This window comes from Oncorhynchus gorbuscha, linkage group LG01, assembly GCF_021184085.1.
Source record: "Oncorhynchus gorbuscha isolate QuinsamMale2020 ecotype Even-year linkage group LG01, OgorEven_v1.0, whole genome shotgun sequence".
Taxonomy (NCBI): Eukaryota; Metazoa; Chordata; class Actinopteri; order Salmoniformes; family Salmonidae; genus Oncorhynchus; species Oncorhynchus gorbuscha.
The window spans coordinates 118,117,244-118,135,743 of NC_060173.1; the positions used below are offsets into that span (position 1 = coordinate 118,117,244).

At 56.4% G+C, this 18,500-nt stretch overlaps 1 protein-coding gene across 5 annotated transcripts in view; it reads right to left on the reverse strand.

Moving 5' to 3' along the window:
- mpp4a (MAGUK p55 scaffold protein 4a) overlaps positions 1 to 18,245 on the reverse strand; it is an 89,433-nt gene extending 71,188 nt beyond the window's left edge. For 4 of the 5 annotated variants that reach the window (XM_046346651.1, XM_046346560.1, XM_046346482.1 and 1 more), the window contains exon 1: positions 18,058 to 18,245. The gene's annotated coding sequence lies outside the window, so the exon portion shown is untranslated. Of the gene's footprint in view, positions 1 to 14,773; positions 14,980 to 18,057 lie in introns of those variants that run through there. The other variant, XM_046346384.1, reaches the window with a different exon arrangement.
- Between the last annotated feature and the right edge of the window lie 255 nt (positions 18,246 to 18,500).

The following is an 18,500-nucleotide window of genomic DNA, read 5'->3' on the forward strand; positions in this document are numbered from 1 at the left end:
ACTAGACAGACACCTGGCTGGGTCACTAGAGAGACACACCTGGCTGGGTCACTAGACAGACACCTGGCTGGGTCACTAGAGACACACCTGGCTGGGTCACTAGAGAGACACCTGGCTGGGTCACTAGAGACACACCTGGCTGGGTCACTAGAGACACACCTGGCTGGGTCACTAGAGACACACCTGGCTGGGTCACTAGACAGACACCTGGCTGGGTCACTAGAGACACACCTGGCTGGGTCACTAGAGACACACCTGGCTGGGTCACTAGACAGACACCTGGCTGGGTCACTAGAGACACACCTGGCTGGGTCACTAGAGACACACCTGGCTGGGTCACTAGACAGACACCTGGCTGGGTCACTAGACAGACACCTGGCTGGGTCACTAGAGAGACACCTGGCTGGGTCACTAGAGAGACACCTGGCTGGGTCACTAGACAGACACCTGGCTGGGTCACTAGAGACACACCTGGCTGGGTCACTAGACAGACACCTGGCTGGGTCACTAGAGAGACACCTGGCTGGGTCACTAGAGAGACACCTGGCTGGGTCACTAGACAGACACCTGGCTGGGTCACTAGAGAGACACCTGGCTGGGTCACTAGACAGACACCTGGCTGGGTCACTAGACAGACACCTGGCTGGGTCACTAAACAGACACATGGCTGGGTCACTAGAGAGACACCTGGCTGGGTCACTAGAGACACACCTGGCTGGGTCACTAGACAGACACCTGGCTGGGTCACTAGAGAGACACCTGGCTGGGTCACTAGACAGACACCTGGCTGGGTCACTAGAGACACACCTGGCTGGGTCACTAGACAGACACCTGGCTGGGTCACTAGAGACACACCTGGCTGGGTCACTAGACAGACACCTGGCTGGGTCACTAGAGACACACCTGGCTGGGTCACTAGAGACACACCTGGCTGGGTCACTAGAGACACACCTGGCTGGGTCACTAGAGACACACCTGGCTGGGTCACTAGACAGACACCTGGCTGGGTCACTAGAGACACACCTGGCTGGGTCACTAGACAGACACCTGGCTGGGTCACTAGACAGACACCTGGCTGGGTCACTAGACAGACACCTGGCTGGGTCACTAGAGACACACCTGGCTGGGTCACTAGAGACACACCTGGCTGGGTCACTAGAGACACACCTGGCTGGGTCACTAGACAGACACCTGGCTGGGTCACTAGAGACACACCTGGCTGGGTCACTAGAGACACACCTGGCTGGGGCACTAGACAGACACCTGGCTGGGTCACTAGAGAGACACCTGGCTGGGTCACTAGACACCTGGCTGGGGCACTAGAGACACACCTGGCTGGGGCACTAGAGACACACCTGGCTGGGTCACTAGACAGACACCTGGCTGGGTCACTAGACAGACACCTGGCTGGGTCACTAGAGAGACACCTGGCTGGGTCACTAGACAGACACCTGGCTGGGGCACTAGAGAGACACCTGGCTGGGTCACTAGAGACACCTGGCTGGGTCACTAGAGACACACCTGGCTGGGTCACTAGAGACACACCTGGCTGGGTCACTAGACAGACACCTGGCTGGGTCACTAGAGACACACCTGGCTGGGTCACTAGAGACACACCTGGCTGGGTCACTAGACAGACACCTGGCTGGGTCACTAGAGACACACCTGGCTGGGTCACTAGAGACACACCTGGCTGGGTCACTAGAGAGACACCTGGCTGGGTCACTAGACAGACAACTGGCTGGGTCACTAGAGAGACACCTGGCTGGGTCACTAGACAGACACCTGGCTGGGTCACTAGAGAGACACCTGGCTGGGTCACTAGACAGACACTGGCTGGGGCTGGCTGGGTCACACACCTGGCTGGGTCACTAGACAGACACCTGGCTGGGTCACTAGACAGACACCTGGCTGGGTCACTAGACAGACACCTGGCTCACTAGACAGACACCTGGCTGGGGCACTAGAGAGACACCTGGCTGGGGCACTAGAGAGACACCTGGCTGGGTCACTAGACAGACACCTGGCTGGGGCACTAGAGAGACACCTGGCTGGGTCACTAGACAGACACCTGGCTGGGTCACTAGAGAGACACACCTGGCTGGGTCACTAGACAGACACCTGGCTGGGTCACTAGAGACACACCTGGCTGGGTCACTAGAGAGACACCTGGCTGGGTCACTAGAGACACACCTGGCTGGGTCACTAGACAGACACCTGGCTGGGTCACTAGACAGACACCTGGCTGGGTCACTAAACAGACACATGGCTGGGTCACTAGAGAGACACCTGGCTGGGTCACTAGAGACACACCTGGCTGGGTCACTAGACAGACACCTGGCTGGATCACTAGAGACACACCTGGCTGGGTCACTAGAGACACACCTGGCTGGGTCACTAGAGACACACCTGGCTGGGTCACTAGAGACACACCTGGCTGGGTCACTAGAGACACACCTGGCTGGGTCACTAGAGACACAGCTGGCTGGGGCACTAGAGAGACACTTGGCTGGGGCACTAGAGAGACACCTGGCTGGGTCACTAGAGACACACCTGGCTGGGTCACTAGACAGACACCTGGCTGGGTCACTAGACAGACACCTGGCTGGGTCACTAGACAGACACCTGGCTGGGTCACTAGAGACACACCTGGCTGGGTCACTAGAGACACACCTGGCTGGGTCACTAGAGACACACCTGGCTGGGTCACTAGACAGACACCTGGCTGGGTCACTAGAGACACACCTGGCTGGGTCACTAGAGACACACCTGGCTGGGGCACTAGACAGACACCTGGCTGGGTCACTAGAGAGACACCTGGCTGGGTCACTAGACACCTGGCTGGGGCACTAGAGACACACCTGGCTGGGTCACTAGAGACACCTGGCTGGGTCACTAGACAGACACCTGGCTGGGTCACTAGACAGACACCTGGCTGGGTCACTAGAGAGACACCTGGCTGGGTCACTAGACAGACACCTGGCTGGGTCCTGGCTGGCTGGGTCACTAGAGAGACACCTGGCTGGGTCACTAGACAGACACCTGGCTGGGTCACTAGAGAGACACCTGGCTGGGTCACTAGACAGACACCTGGCTGGGTCACTAGAGACACACCTGGCTGGGTCACTAGAGAGACACCTGGCTGGGTCACTAGACAGACAGACACACCTGGCTGGGTCACTAGAGACACACCTGGCTGGGTCACTAGACAGACACCTGGCTGGGTCACTAGACAGACACACCTGGCTGGGTCACTAGAGACACACCTGGCTGGGTCACTAGAGAGACACCTGGCTGGGTCACTAGACAGACACCTGGCTGGGTCACTAGAGACACACCTGGCTGGGTCACTAGACCTGGCTGGGTCACACACCTGGCTGGGTCACTAGACCTGGCTGGGTCAGACACCTGGCTGGGTCACTAGACAGACACCTGGCTGGGTCACTAGACAGACACACCTGGCTGGGTCACTAGAGACACCTGGCTGGGTCACTAGAGAGACACCTGGCTGGGTCACTAGAGAGACACCTGGCTGGGTCACTAGAGACAGACACCTGGCTGGGTCACTAGACAGACACCTGGCTGGGTCACTAGACAGACACCTGGCTGGGTCACTAGAGAGACACCTGGCTGGGTCACTAGAGACACCTGGCTGGGGCACTAGAGACACACCTGGCTGGGTCACTAGACAGACACCTGGCTGGGTCACTAGACAGACACCTGGCTGGGTCACTAGACAGACACCTGGCTGGGTCACTAGACAGACACCTGGCTGGGTCACTAGAGAGACACCTGGCTGGGTCACTAGACAGACACCTGGCTGGGTCACTAGAGAGACACCTGGCTGGGTCACTAGACAGACACCTGGCTGGGTCACTGAGACACCTGGCTGGGTCACTAGAGAGACACCTGGCTGGGTCACTAGACAGACACCTGGCTGGGTCACTAGAGACACACCTGGCTGGGTCACTAGAGACACACCTGGCTGGGTCACTAGAGACACACCTGGCTGGGTCACTAGAGACACACCTGGCTGGGTCACTAGAGACACACCTGGCTGGGTCACTAGACAGACACCTGGCTGGGTCACTAGAGAAACACCTGGCTGGGTCACTAGAGACACACCTGGCTGGGTCACTAGAGACACACCTGGCTGGGTCACTAGACAGACACCTGGCTGGGTCACTAGAGACACACCTGGCTGGGTCACTAGACAGACACACTGGCTGGCTGGGTCACTAGAGAGACACCTGGCTGGGTCACTAGACAGACACCTGGCTGGGTCACTAGACAGACAGTCACTAGACACAACTGGCTGGGTCACTAGAGACACACCTGGCTGGGTCACTAGAGACACACCTGGCTGGGTCACTAGAGACACACCTGGCTGGGTCACTAGAGACACACCTGGCTGGGTCACTAGACAGACACCTGGCTGGGGCTCTAGAGAGACAGCTGGCTGGGGCACTAGAGAGACACTTGGCTGGGGCACTAGAGAGACACCTGGCTGGGTCACTAGAGACACACCTGGCTGGGTCACTAGACAGACACCTGGCTGGGTCACTAGAGACACACCTGGCTGGGTCACTAGACACTAGACAGACACCTGGCTGGGTCACTAGAGACACACCTGGCTGGGTCACTAGACAGACACCTGCCTGGGTCACTAGAGACACACCTGGCTGGGTCACAAGAGAGACACCTGGCTGGGTCACTAGACAGACACCTGGCTGGGTCACTAGAGAGACACCTGGCTGGGTCACTAGACAGACACCTGGCTGGGTCACTAGAGAGACACCTGGCTGGGTCACTAGACACACACCTGGCTGGGTCACTAGAGAGACACCTGGCTGGGTCACTAGAGACACAGAGAGACACACCTGGCTGGGTCACTAGAGAGACACCTGGCTGGGTCACTAGACAGACACCTGGCTGGGTCACTAGAGAGACACCTGGCTGGGTCACTAGAGAGACACCTGGCTGGGTCACTAGACAGACACCTGGCTGGGTCACTAGAGAGACACCTGGCTGGGTCACTAGACAGACACACCTGGCTGACAGACACCTGGCTGGGTCACTAGACAGACACCTGGCTGGGTCACTAGAGAGACACCTGGCTGGGTCACTAGAGACACACCTGGCTGGGTCACTAGACAGACACCTGGCTGGGTCACTAGAGACACACCTGGCTGGGTCACTAGAGACACACCTGGCTGGGTCACTAGAGAGACACCTGGCCTGGACACCTGGCTGGGTCACTAGAGAGACACCTGGGCTAGAGAGACACCTGGCTGGGTCACTAGACACAGACTAGAGACACCTGGCTGGGTCACTAGAGACACACCTGGCTGGGTCACTAGAGACACACCTGGCTGGGTCACTAGAGAGACACCTGGCTGGGTCACTAGAGACACACCTGGCTGGGTCACTAGAGAGACACCTGGCTGGGTCACTAGACAGACACCTGGCTGGGTCACTAGACAGACACCTGGCTCACTACACCTGGCAGACACCTGGCTGGGTCACTAGAGACACACCTGGCTGGGTCACTAGACAGACACCTGGCTGGGTCACTAGACAGACACCTGGCTGGGTCACTAGACAGACAACTGGCTGGGTCACTAGAGACACACCTGGCTGGGTCACTAGAGACACACCTGGCTGGGTCACTAGAGACACACCTGGCTGGGTCACTAGACAGACACCTGGCTGGGTCACTAGAGACACACCTGGCTGGGTCACTAGACAGACACCTGGCTGGGTCACTAGAGACACACCTGGCTGGGTCACTAGACACACCTGGCTGGGTCACTAGACAGACACCTGGCTGGGTCACTAGAGACACACCTGGCTGGGTCACTAGAGACACACCTGGCTGGGTCACTAGAGACACACCTGGCTGGGTCACTAGACAGACACCTGGCTGGGTCACTAGAGACACACCTGGCTGGGTCACTAGAGACACACCTGGCTGGGGCACTAGACAGACACCTGGCTGGGTCACTAGAGAGACACCTGGCTTGGTCACTAGACAGACACCTGGCTGGGTCTAGAGAGACACCTAGTCACAGACAGACACCTGGCTGGGTCACTAGACAGACACCTGGCTGGGTCACTAGAGAGACACCTGGCTGGGTCACTAGACAGACACCTGGCTGGGTCACTAGAGAGACACCTGGCTGGGTCACTAGACAGACACCTGGCTGGGTCACTAGAGAGACACACACCTGGCTGGGTCACTAGACAGACACCTGGCTGGGTCACTAGAGACACACCTGGCTGGGTCACTAGAGACACCTGGCTGGGTCACTAGAGACACACCTGGCTGGGTCACTAGAGACACACCTGGCTGGGTCACTAGAGACACACCTGGCTGGGTCACTAGACAGACACCTGGCTGGGTCACTAGACAGACACCTGGCTGGGTCACTAGAGACACACCTGGCTGGGTCACTAGAGACACACCTGGCTGGGTCACTAGACAGACACCTGGCTGGGTCACTAGAGACACACCTGGCTGGGTCACTAGAGACACACCTGGCTGGGTCACTAGACAGACACCTGGCTGGGTCACTAGACAGACACCTGGCTGGGTCACTAGAGAGACACCTGGCTGGGTCACTAGAGAGACACCTGGCTGGGTCACTAGAGAGACACCTGGCTGGGTCACTAGAGACACACCTGGCTGGGTCACTAGACAGACACCTGGCTGGGTCACTAGACAGACACCTGGCTGGGTCACTAGAGAGACACCTGGCTGGGTCACTAGACAGACACCTGGCTGGGTCACTAGAGAGACACACCTGGCTGGGTCACTAGAGAGACACCTGGCTGGGTCACTAGACAGACACCTGGCTGGGTCACTAAACAGACACCTGGCTGGGTCACTAGAGAGACACCTGGCTGGGTCACTAGAGACACACCTGGCTGGGTCACTAGACAGACACCTGGCTGGGTCACTAGACACCTGGCTGGGTCACTAGACACCTGGCTGGGTCACTAGAGAGACACCTGGCTGGGTCACTAGAGAGACACCTGGCTGGGTCACTAGACAGACACCTGGCTGGGTCACTAGAGACACACCTGGCTGGGTCACTAGACAGACACCTGGCTGGGTCACTAGAGAGACACCTGGCTGGGAGACACACCTGGCTGGGTCACTAGAGACACACCTGGCTGGGTCACTAGAGACACACCTGGCTGGGTCACTAGAGACACACCTGGCTGGGTCACTAGACAGACACCTGGCTGGGTCACTAGAGACACACCTGGCTGGGTCACTAGACAGACACCTGGCTGGGTCACTAGACAGACACCTGGCTGGGTCACTAGACAGACACCTGGCTGGGTCACTAGAGACACACCTGGCTGGGTCACTAGAGACACACCTGGCTGGGTCACTAGAGACACACCTGGCTGGGTCACTAGACAGACACCTGGCTGGGTCACTAGAGACACACCTGGCTGGGTCACTAGAGACACACCTGGCTGGGTCACTAGACAGACACCTGGCTGGGTCACTAGAGAGACACCTGGCTGGGTCACTAGACACCTGGCTGGGGCACTAGAGACACACCTGGCTGGGGCACTAGAGACACACCTGGCTGGGTCACTAGACAGACACCTGGCTGGGTCACTAGACAGACACCTGGCTGGGTCACTAGAGAGACACCTGGCTGGGTCACTAGACAGACACCTGGCTGGGGCACTAGAGAGACACCTGGCTGGGTCACTAGAGACACACCTGGCTGGGTCACTAGAGACACACCTGGCTGGGTCACTAGACAGACACCTGGCTGGGTCACTAGAGACACACCTGGCTGGGTCACTAGAGACACAGAGACACACCTGGCTAGAGACACACCTGGCTGGGTCACTAGACAGACACCTGGCTGGGTCACTAGAGACACACCTGGCTGGGTCACTAGAGACACACCTGGCTGGGTCACTAGAGAGACACCTGGCTGGGTCACTAGACAGACAACTGGCTGGGTCACTAGAGAGACACCTGGCTGGGTCACTAGACAGACACCTGGCTGGGTCACTAGAGAGACACCTGGCTGGGTCACTAGACACCTGGCTGGGGCACTAGAGACACACCTGGCTGGGTCACTAGACAGACACCTGGCTGGGTCACTAGACAGACACCTGGCTGGGTCACTAGACAGACACCTGGCTGGGTCACTAGACAGACACCTGGCTGGGGCACTAGAGAGACACCTGGCTGGGGCACTAGAGAGACACCTGGCTGGGTCACTAGACAGACACCTGGCTGGGGCACTAGAGAGACACCTGGCTGGGTCACTAGACAGACACCTGGCTGGGTCACTAGAGAGACACACCTGGCTGGGTCACTAGACAGACACCTGGCTGGGTCACTAGAGAGACACCTGGCTGGGTCACTAGAGAGACACCTGGCTGGGTCACTAGAGACACACCTGGCTGGGTCACTAGACAGACACCTGGCTGGGTCACTAGACAGACACCTGGCTGGGTCACTAAACAGACACATGGCTGGGTCACTAGAGAGACACCTGGCTGGGTCACTAGAGACACACCTGGCTGGGTCACTAGACAGACACCTGGCTGGATCACTAGAGACACACCTGGCTGGGTCACTAGAGACACACCTGGCTGGGTCACTAGAGACACACCTGGCTGGGTCACTAGAGACACACCTGGCTGGGTCACTAGAGACACACCTGGCTGGGTCACTAGAGACACAGCTGGCTGGGGCACTAGAGAGACACTTGGCTGGGGCACTAGAGAGACACCTGGCTGGGTCACTAGAGACACACCTGGCTGGGTCACTAGACAGACACCTGGCTGGGTCACTAGACAGACACCTGGCTGGGTCACTAGACAGACACCTGGCTGGGTCACTAGAGACACACCTGGCTGGGTCACTAGAGACACACCTGGCTGGGTCACTAGAGACACACCTGGCTGGGTCACTAGACAGACACCTGGCTGGGTCACTAGAGACACACCTGGCTGGGTCACTAGAGACACACCTGGCTGGGGCACTAGACAGACACCTGGCTGGGTCACTAGAGAGACACCTGGCTGGGTCACTAGACACCTGGCTGGGGCACTAGAGACACACACTAGAGACACACCTGGCTGGGTCACTAGACAGACACCTGGCTGGGTCACTAGACAGACACCTGGCTGGGTCACTAGAGAGACACCTGGCTGGGTCACTAGACAGACACCTGGCTGGGGCACTAGAGAGACACCTGGCTGGGTCACTAGAGAGACACCTGGCTGGGTCACTAGAGAGACACACCTGGCTGGGTCACTAGACAGACACCTGGCTGGGTCACTAGAGACACACCTGGCTGGGTCACTAGAGAGACACCTGGCTGGGTCACTAGAGACACACCTGGCTGGGTCACTAGAGACACACCTGGCTGGGTCACTAGAGACACACCTGGCTGGGTCACTAGACAGACACCTGGCTGGGTCACTAGAGACACACCTGGCTGGGTCACTAGAGACACACCTGGCTGGGTCACTAGACAGACACCTGGCTGGGTCACTAGAGACACACCTGGCTGGGTCACTAGACAGACACCTGGCTGGGTCACTAGAGACACACCTGGCTGGGTCACTAGAGACACACCTGGCTGGGTCACTAGACAGACACCTGGCTGGGTCACTAGAGACATACCTGGCTGGGTCACTAGAGACACACCTGGCTGGGTCACTAGAGAGACACCTGGCTGGGTCACTAGACAGACAACTGGCTGGGTCACTAGAGAGACACCTGGCTGGGTCACTAGAGAGACACCTGGCTGGGTCACTAGACAGACACCTGGCTGGGTCACTAGAGAGACACCTGGCTGGGTCACTAGACACCTGGCTGGGGCACTAGAGACACACCTGGCTGGGTCACTAGACAGACACCTGGCTGGGTCACTAGACAGACACCTGGCTGGGTCACTAGACAGACACCTGGCTGGGTCACTAGAGAGACACCTGGCTGGGTCACTAGACAGACACCTGGCTGGGGCACTAGAGAGACACCTGGCTGGGTCACTAGACAGACACCTGGCTGGGTCACTAGAGAGACACACCTGGCTGGGTCACTAGACAGACACCTGGCTGGGTCACTAGAGACACACCTGGCTGGGTCACTAGAGAGACACCTGGCTGGGTCACTAGAGACACACCTGGCTGGGTCACTAGAGACACACCTGGCTGGGTCACTAGAGACACACCTGGCTGGGTCACTAGACAGACACCTGGCTGGGTCACTAGAGACACACCTGGCTGGGTCACTAGAGACACACCTGGCTGGGTCACTAGACAGACACCTGGCTGGGTCACTAGAGACACACCTGGCTGGGTCACTAGAGACACACCTGGCTGGGTCACTAGAGACACACCTGGCTGGGTCACTAGAGACACACCTGGCTGGGTCACTAGACAGACACCTGGCTGGGTCACTAGACAAACACCTGGCTGGGTCACTAGAGACACACACTGGCTGGCTGGGTCACTAGAGACACACCTGGCTGGGTCACTAGAGACACCTGGCTGGGTCACTAGAGCACCTGGCTGGGTCACTAGACAGACACCTGGCTGGGTCACTAGACAGACACCTGGCTGGGAGACACACCTGGCTGGGTCACTAGAGACACACCTGGCTGGGTCACTAGACAGACACCTGGCTGGGTCACTAGAGACACACCTGGCTGGGTCACTAGAGACACACCTGGCTGGGTCACTAGAGAGACACCTGGCTGGGTCACTAGACAGACAACTGGCTGGGTCACTAGAGAGACACCTGGCTGGGTCACTAGACAGACACCTGGCTGGGTCACTAGAGAGACACCTGGCTGGGTCACTAGACACCTGGCTGGGGCACTAGAGACACACCTGGCTGGGTCACTAGACAGACACCTGGCTGGGTCACTAGACAGACACCTGGCTGGGTCACTAGACAGACACCTGGCTGGGTCACTAGACAGACACCTGGCTGGGTCACTAGAGAGACACCTGGCTGGGTCACTAGACAGACACCTGGCTGGGTCACTAGAGAGACACCTGGCTGGGTCACTAGACAGACACCTGGCTGGCTGGGTCACTAGAGAGACACCTGGCTGGGTCACTAGACAGACACCTGGCTGGGTCACTAGAGAGACACACCTGGCTGGGTCACTAGACAGACACCTGGCTGGGTCACTAGAGACACACCTGGCTGGGTCACTAGAGAGACACCTGGCTGGGTCACTAGAGACACACCTGGCTGGGTCACTAGACAGACACCTGGCTGGGTCACTAGACAGACACCTGGCTGGGTCACTAAACAGACACATGGCTGGGTCACTAGAGAGACACCTGGCTGGGTCACTAGAGACACACCTGGCTGGGTCACTAGACAGACACCTGGCTGGGTCACTAGAGACACACCTGGCTGGGTCACTAGAGACACACCTGGCTGGGTCACTAGAGACACACCTGGCTGGGTCACTAGAGACACACCTGGCTGGGTCACTAGACAGACACCTGGCTGGGTCACTAGAGACACACCTGGCTGGGTCACTAGACAGACACCTGGCTGGGTCACTAGAGACACACCTGGCTGGGTCACTAGAGACACACCTGGCTGGGTCACTAGACAGACACCTGGCTGGGTCACTAGAGAGACACCTGGCTGGGTCACTAGAGAGACACCTGGCTGGGTCACTAGAGAGACACCTGGCTGGGTCACTAGAGAGACACCTGGCTGGGTCACTAGACAGACACCTGGCTGGGTCACTAGACAGACACTGGCTGGACACCTGGCTGGTCACTAGACAGACACCTGGCTGGGTCACTAGACAGACACCTGGCTGGGTCACTAGACAGACACCTGGCTGGGGCACTAGAGAGACACCTGGCTGGGTCACTAGAGACACACCTGGCTGGATCACTAGAGACACACCTGGCTGGGTCACTAGAGACACACCTGGCTGGGTCACTAGACAGACACACCTGGCTGGGTCACTAGAGACACACCTGGCTGGGTCACTAGAGAGACACCTGGCTGGGTCACTAGACAGACACCTGGCTGGGTCACTAGAGACACACCTGGCTGGGTCACTAGAGAGACACCTGGCTGGGTCACTAGACAGACACCTGGCTGGGTCACTAGAGAGACACCTGGCTGGGTCACTAGAGAGACAGTCACAGACACCTGGCTGGGTCACTAGAGACACACCTGGCTGGGTCACTAGACAGACACCTGGCTGGGTCACTAGACAGACACCTGGCTGGGTCACTAGACAGACACCTGGCTGGGTCACTAGACAGACACCTGGCTGGGAGAGACACCTGGCTGGGTCACTAGACAGACACCTGGCTGGGGCACTAGAGAGACACCTGGCTGGGTCACTAGACAGACACCTGGCTGGGTCACTAGAGAGACACACCTGGCTGGGTCACTAGACAGACACCTGGCTGGGTCACTAGAGACACACCTGGCTGGGTCACTAGAGAGACACCTGGCTGGGTCACTAGAGACACACCTGGCTGGGTCACTAGAGACACACCTGGCTGGGTCACTAGAGACACACCTGGCTGGGTCACTAGAGAGACACCTGGCTGGGTCACTAGAGACACACCTGGCTGGGTCACTAGAGACACACCTGGCTGGGTCACTAGACAGACACCTGGCTGGGTCACTAGAGAGACACCTGGCTGGGTCACTAGAGAGACACCTGGCTGGGTCACTAGAGACACACCTGGCTGGGTCACTAGACAGACACACCTGGCTGGGTCACTAGACAGACACACCTGGCTGGGTCACTAGACAGACACCTGGCTGGGTCACTAGACAGACACCTGGCTGGGTCACTAGAGACACACCTGGCTGCGTCACTAGAGACACACCTGGCTGGGTCACTAGACAGACACCTGGCTGGGTCACTAGAGACACCTGGCTGGGTCACTAGAGAGACACCTGGCTGGGTCACTAGAGACACACCTGGCTGGGGCACTAGAGACACACCTGGCTGGGTCACTAGAGACACACCTGGCTGGGTCACTAGACAGACACCTGGCTGGGTCACTAGACAGACACCTGGCTGGGTCACTAGACAGACACCTGGCTGGGTCACTAGACAGACACCTGGCTGGGTCACTAGACAGACACCTGGCTGGGGCACTAGAGAGACACCTGGCTGGGTCACTAGAGACACACCTGGCTGGATCACTAGAGACACACCTGGCTGGGTCACTAGAGACACACCTGGCTGGGTCACTAGAGACACACCTGGCTGGGTCACTAGAGACACACCTGGCTGGGTCACTAGAGACACACCTGGCTGGGTCACTAGACAGACACCTGGCTGGGTCACTAGACAGACACCTGGCTGGGTCACTAGAGACACACCTGGCTGGGTCACTAGACAGACACCTGGCTGGGTCACTAGACAGACACCTGGCTGGGTCACTAGACAGACAACTGGCTGGGTCACTAGAGACACACCTGGCTGGGTCACTAGAGACACACCTGGCTGGGTCACTAGAGACACACCTGGCTGGGTCACTAGAGACACACCTGGCTGGGTCACTAGACAGACACCTGGCTGGGGCTCTAGAGAGACAGCTGGCTGGGGCACTAGAGAGACACTTGGCTGGGGCACTAGAGAGACACCTGGCTGGGTCACTAGAGAGACACCTGGCTGGGTCACTAGACAGACACCTGGCTGGGTCACTAGAGAGACACCTGGCTGGGTCACTAGACCTGGCTGGGTCACTAGAGACACCTGGCTGGGTCACTAGAGAGACACCTGGCTGGGTCACTAGAGAGACACCTGGCTGGGTCACTAGAGACACACCTGTCTGGGTCACTAGACAGACACCTGGCTGGGTCACTAGAGACACACCTGGCTGGGTCACTAGAGAGACACCTGGCTGGGTCACTAGACAGACACCTGGCTGGGTCACTAGAGAGACACCTGGCTGGGTCACTAGACAGACACCTGGCTGGGTCACTAGACAGACACCTGGCTGGGTCACTAGACACACACCTGGCTGGGTCACTAGAGAGACACCTGGCTGGGTCACTAGAGAGACACCTGGCTGGGTCACTAGACAGACACCTGTCTGGGTCACTAGACAGACACCTGGCTGGGTCACTAGAGACACACCTGGCTGGGTCACTAGAGAGACACCTGGCTGGGTCACTAGACAGACACCTGGCTGGGTCACTAGAGAGACACCTGGCTGGGTCACTAGACAGACACCTGGCTGGGTCACTAGACAGACACCTGGCTGGGTCACTAAACAGACACATGGCTGGGTCACTAGAGAGACACCTGGCTGGGTCACTAGAGACACACCTGGCTGGGTCACTAGACAGACACCTGGCTGGGTCACTAGAGACACACCTGGCTGGGTCACTAGAGACACACCTGGCTGGGTCACTAGAGAGACACCTGGCTGGGTCACTAGACAGACACCTGGCTGGGGCACTAGAGAGACACCTGGCTGGGTCACTAGACAGACACCTGGCTGGGGCACTAGAGAGACACCTGGCTGGGTCACTAGACAGACACCTGGCTGGGGCACTAGAGAGACACCTGGCTGGGTCACTAGACACAGCGGTTAATAAACCACACACTGTATCCGGCAGATTAATGTATAGTGCAGCTTAAAAAGTGACCGTAAAAACATGTATGAAGACGACTCCACTAGATAGATTAGTGCACGAAACAATACGCTGTGCAAACACGTTGATCGAGTCAACTGTGTTACAATAGAGGATGTAGCTAACGTTTACCAATACTCAGAATGTTGTTCCTGGAACCTCTTATCTTCACCCTCACTGATCACCACACATCCGGGTTGAACTAAACTCCCCCCCCCCACAAAGCCACGGAAGATTTAAAAATAAACCCAGGGTTAGGGTTAGGAGCATCCAGGGTTAGAGTTAGGAGCATCCAGGGTTAGGAGCATCCAGGGTTAGAGTTAGGAGCATCCAGGGTTAGGAGCATCCAGGGTTAGGGTTAGGAGCATCCAGGGTTAGAGTTAGGAGCATCCAGGGTTAGAGTTAGGAGCATCCAGGGTTAGAGTTAGGAGCATCCAGGGTTAGGAGCATCCAGGGTTAGGGTTAGGAGCATCCAGGGTTAGAATTAGGAGCATCCAGGGTTAGAGTTAGGACCATCCAGGGTTAGAGTTAGGAGCATCCAGGGTTAGGAGCATCCAGGGTTAGGGTTAGGAGCATCCAGGGTTAGAGTTAGGAGCATCCAGGGTTAGAGCTAGGAGCATCCAGGGTTAGGAGCATCCAGGGTTAGGGTTAGGAGCATCCAGGGTTAGGAGCATCCAGGGTTAGAGTTAGGAGCATCCAGGGTTAGGGTTAGGAGCATCCAGGGTTAGAGTTAGGAGCATCCAGAGTTAGGAGCATCCAGGGTTAGAGTTAGGAGCATCCAGAGTTAGGAGCATCCAGGGTTAGGAGCATCCAGGGTTAGAGTTAGAAGCATCCAGGGTTAGAGTTAGGAGCATCCAGCGTTAGAGTTAGAAGCATCCAGGGTTAGAGTTAGGAGCATCCAGGGTTAGAGTTAGGAGCATCCAGGGTTAGAGTTAGGAGCATCCAGGGTTAGGAGCATCCAGGGTTAGGGTTAGGAGCATCCAGGGTTAGGAGCATCCAGGGTTAGAGTTAGGAGCATCCAGGGTTAGGAGCATCCAGGGTTAGGAGCATCCAGGGTTAGAGTTAGGAGCATCCAGGGTTAGGAGCATCCAGGGTTAGGAGCATCCAGGGTTAGAGTTAGGAGCATCCAGGGTTAGAGTTAGGAGCATCCAGGGTTAGGAGCATCCAGGGTTAGGGTTAGGAGCATCCAGGGTTAGAGTTAGGAGCATCCAGGGTTAGGGGCATCCAGGGTTAGGTTTAGGAGCATCCAGGGTTAGAGTTAGGAGCATCCAGGGTTAGAGTTAGGAGCATCCAGGGTTAGAGTTAGGAGCATCCAGGGATAGGAGCATCCAGGGTTAGAGTTAGGAGCATCCAGGGTTAGGAGCATCCAGGGTTAGGAACATCCAGGGTTAGAGTTAGGAGCATCCAGGGTTAGAGTTAGGAGCATCCAGGGTTAGGAGCATCCAGCGTTAGAGTTAGGAGCATCCAGGGTTAGAGTTAGGAGCATCCAGGGTTAGAGTTAGGAGCATCCAGGGTTAGGAGCATCCAGGGTTAGAGTTAGGAGCATCCAGGGTTAGGAGCATCCAGGGTTAGGAACATCCAGGGTTAGAGTTAGGAGCATCCAGGGTTAGAGTTAGGAGCATCCAGGGTTAGGAGCATCCAGCGTTAGAGTTAGGAGCATCCAGGGTTAGAGTTAGGAGCATCCAGGGTTAGAGTTAGGAGCATCCAGCGTTAGAGTTAGGAGCATCCAGCGTTAGAGTTAGGAGCATCCAGGGTTAGAGTTAGGAGCATCCAGGGTTAGAGTTAGGAGCATCCAGGGTTAGAGTTAGGAGCATCCAGGGTTAGGAGCATCCAGGGTTAGGGTTAGGAGCATCCAGGGTTAGAGTTAGGAGCATCCAGGGTTAGGAGCATCCAGGGTTAGAGTTAGGAGCATCCAGCGTTAGAGTTAGGAGCATCCAGGGTTAGAGTTAGGAGCATCCAGCGTTAGAGTTAGGAGCATCCAGGGTTAGGAGCATCCAGGGTTAGAGTTAGGAGCATCCAGGGTTAGAGTTAGGAGCATCCAGGGTTAGAGTTAGGAGCATCCAGGGTTAGAGTTAGGAGCATCCAGGGTTAGGAACATCCAGGGTTAGAGTTAGGAGCATCCAGGGTTAGGAGCATCCAGGGTTAGAGTTAGGAGCATCCAGGGTTAGGAGCATCCAGGGTTAGAGTTAGGAGCATCCAGGGTTAGAGTTAGGAGCATCCAGGGTTAGGAGCATCCAGGGTTAGAGTTAAGAGCATCCAGGGTTAGAGTTAGGAGCATCCAGGGTTAGAGTTAGGAGCATCCAGGGTTAGAGTTAGGAGCATCCAGGGTTAGAGTTAGGAGCATCCAGGGTTAGGAGCATCCAGGGTTAGAGTTAGGAGCATCCAGGGTTAGAGTTAGGAGCATCCAGGGTTAGAGTTAGGAGCATCCAGGGTTAGAGTTAGGAGCATCCAGGGTTAGGAGCATCCAGGGTTAGAGTTAGGAGCATCCAGGGTTAGAGTTAGGAGCATCCAGGGTTAGAGTTAGGAGCATCCAGGGTTAGAGTTAGGAGCATCCAGGGTTAGGAGCATCCAGGGTTAGAGTTAGGAGCATCCAGGGTTAGAGTTAGGAGCATCCAGGGTTAGAGTTAGGAGCATCCAGGGTTAGGAGCATCCAGGGTTAGAGTTAGGAGCATCCAGGGTTAGAGTTAGGAGCATCCAGGGTTAGAGTTAGGAGCATCCAGGGTTAGAGTTAGGAGCATCCAGGGTTAGAGTTAGGAGCATCCAGGGTTAGGAGCATCCAGGGTTAGGGTTAGGAGCATCCAGGGTTAGGAGCATCCAGGGTTAGAGTTAGGAGCATCCAGGGTTAGAGTTAGGAGCATCCAGGGTTAGAGTTAGGAGCATCCAGGGTTAGGAGCATCCAGGGTTAGGAGCATCCAGGGTTAGAGTTAGGAGCATCCAGGGTTAGAGTTAGGAGCATCCAGGGTTAGAGTTAGGAGCATCCAGGGTTAGAGTTAGGAGCATCCAGGGTTAGGGTTAACTTCCATTGACATTGGTGATCTGTTCTAAAAGTAAACATATGGATGAAGTCAGGGATTAAATGCTAAAACAAACCTCAGATAGTTTTCTCTTATATTATGAGGGATTTATTGTACTGTGATTAAAGTCCTTGGACGAGGTCAGATGGTAGATTGTACTGTGGTTTCTTAAAATGAATAGCTATTATTTTGAGTACAAAGAAAAACTACAATTTAATATGACTCGAGGAAGACTAGAGTAGAACAAAACGATTAGAGTGGATTGTATATATGTGATCAGTGGTATGACTGATTGTGATAGCTACGTTTATCCAAATAGTTGACTCTCTCTAATACAGGCAAGCCATCACTGACAACAAACTTAACAATCAATGTTTACAAAAGTAAAAAATGAAATCTTACCTTCTCAGACACTTCCTTAATCCTTCACCCTTGACCTCGTGAAACAGGTGTCTTCAGTGACGATCACCTTATATTTTAGGTCATGTTTCAGAACAAAGTACACAGTCCCGGTGATAACATGTCTGTGATTTTACAACAAAGCGTTCCTGGGGAAGGCAGACTGTAATCCCTCTCTATCCCAGTTAATCTCGGAGCCAGCAGCAGAGTGTATGAACAGAGCTATCTCCCCCTCTTTCCCTCTCTCCTCTCCTCCCCCCTGGTTTCCCCTCCCCCTCTCTCCCCGCCTCCCCCTCGTTTCCCCTCCCCCTCTCTCCTACCCCTCTCCTCTCCTCCTCTCTCAGGGAGAAGAGCACTCTTCATAGGCAGTCCTAAACTGGCACACAAAGCTTCTTAACCCTTTCTGTTTTTAGCCAGAGGGCCAGAGGGCATTAAGGACTGACAGG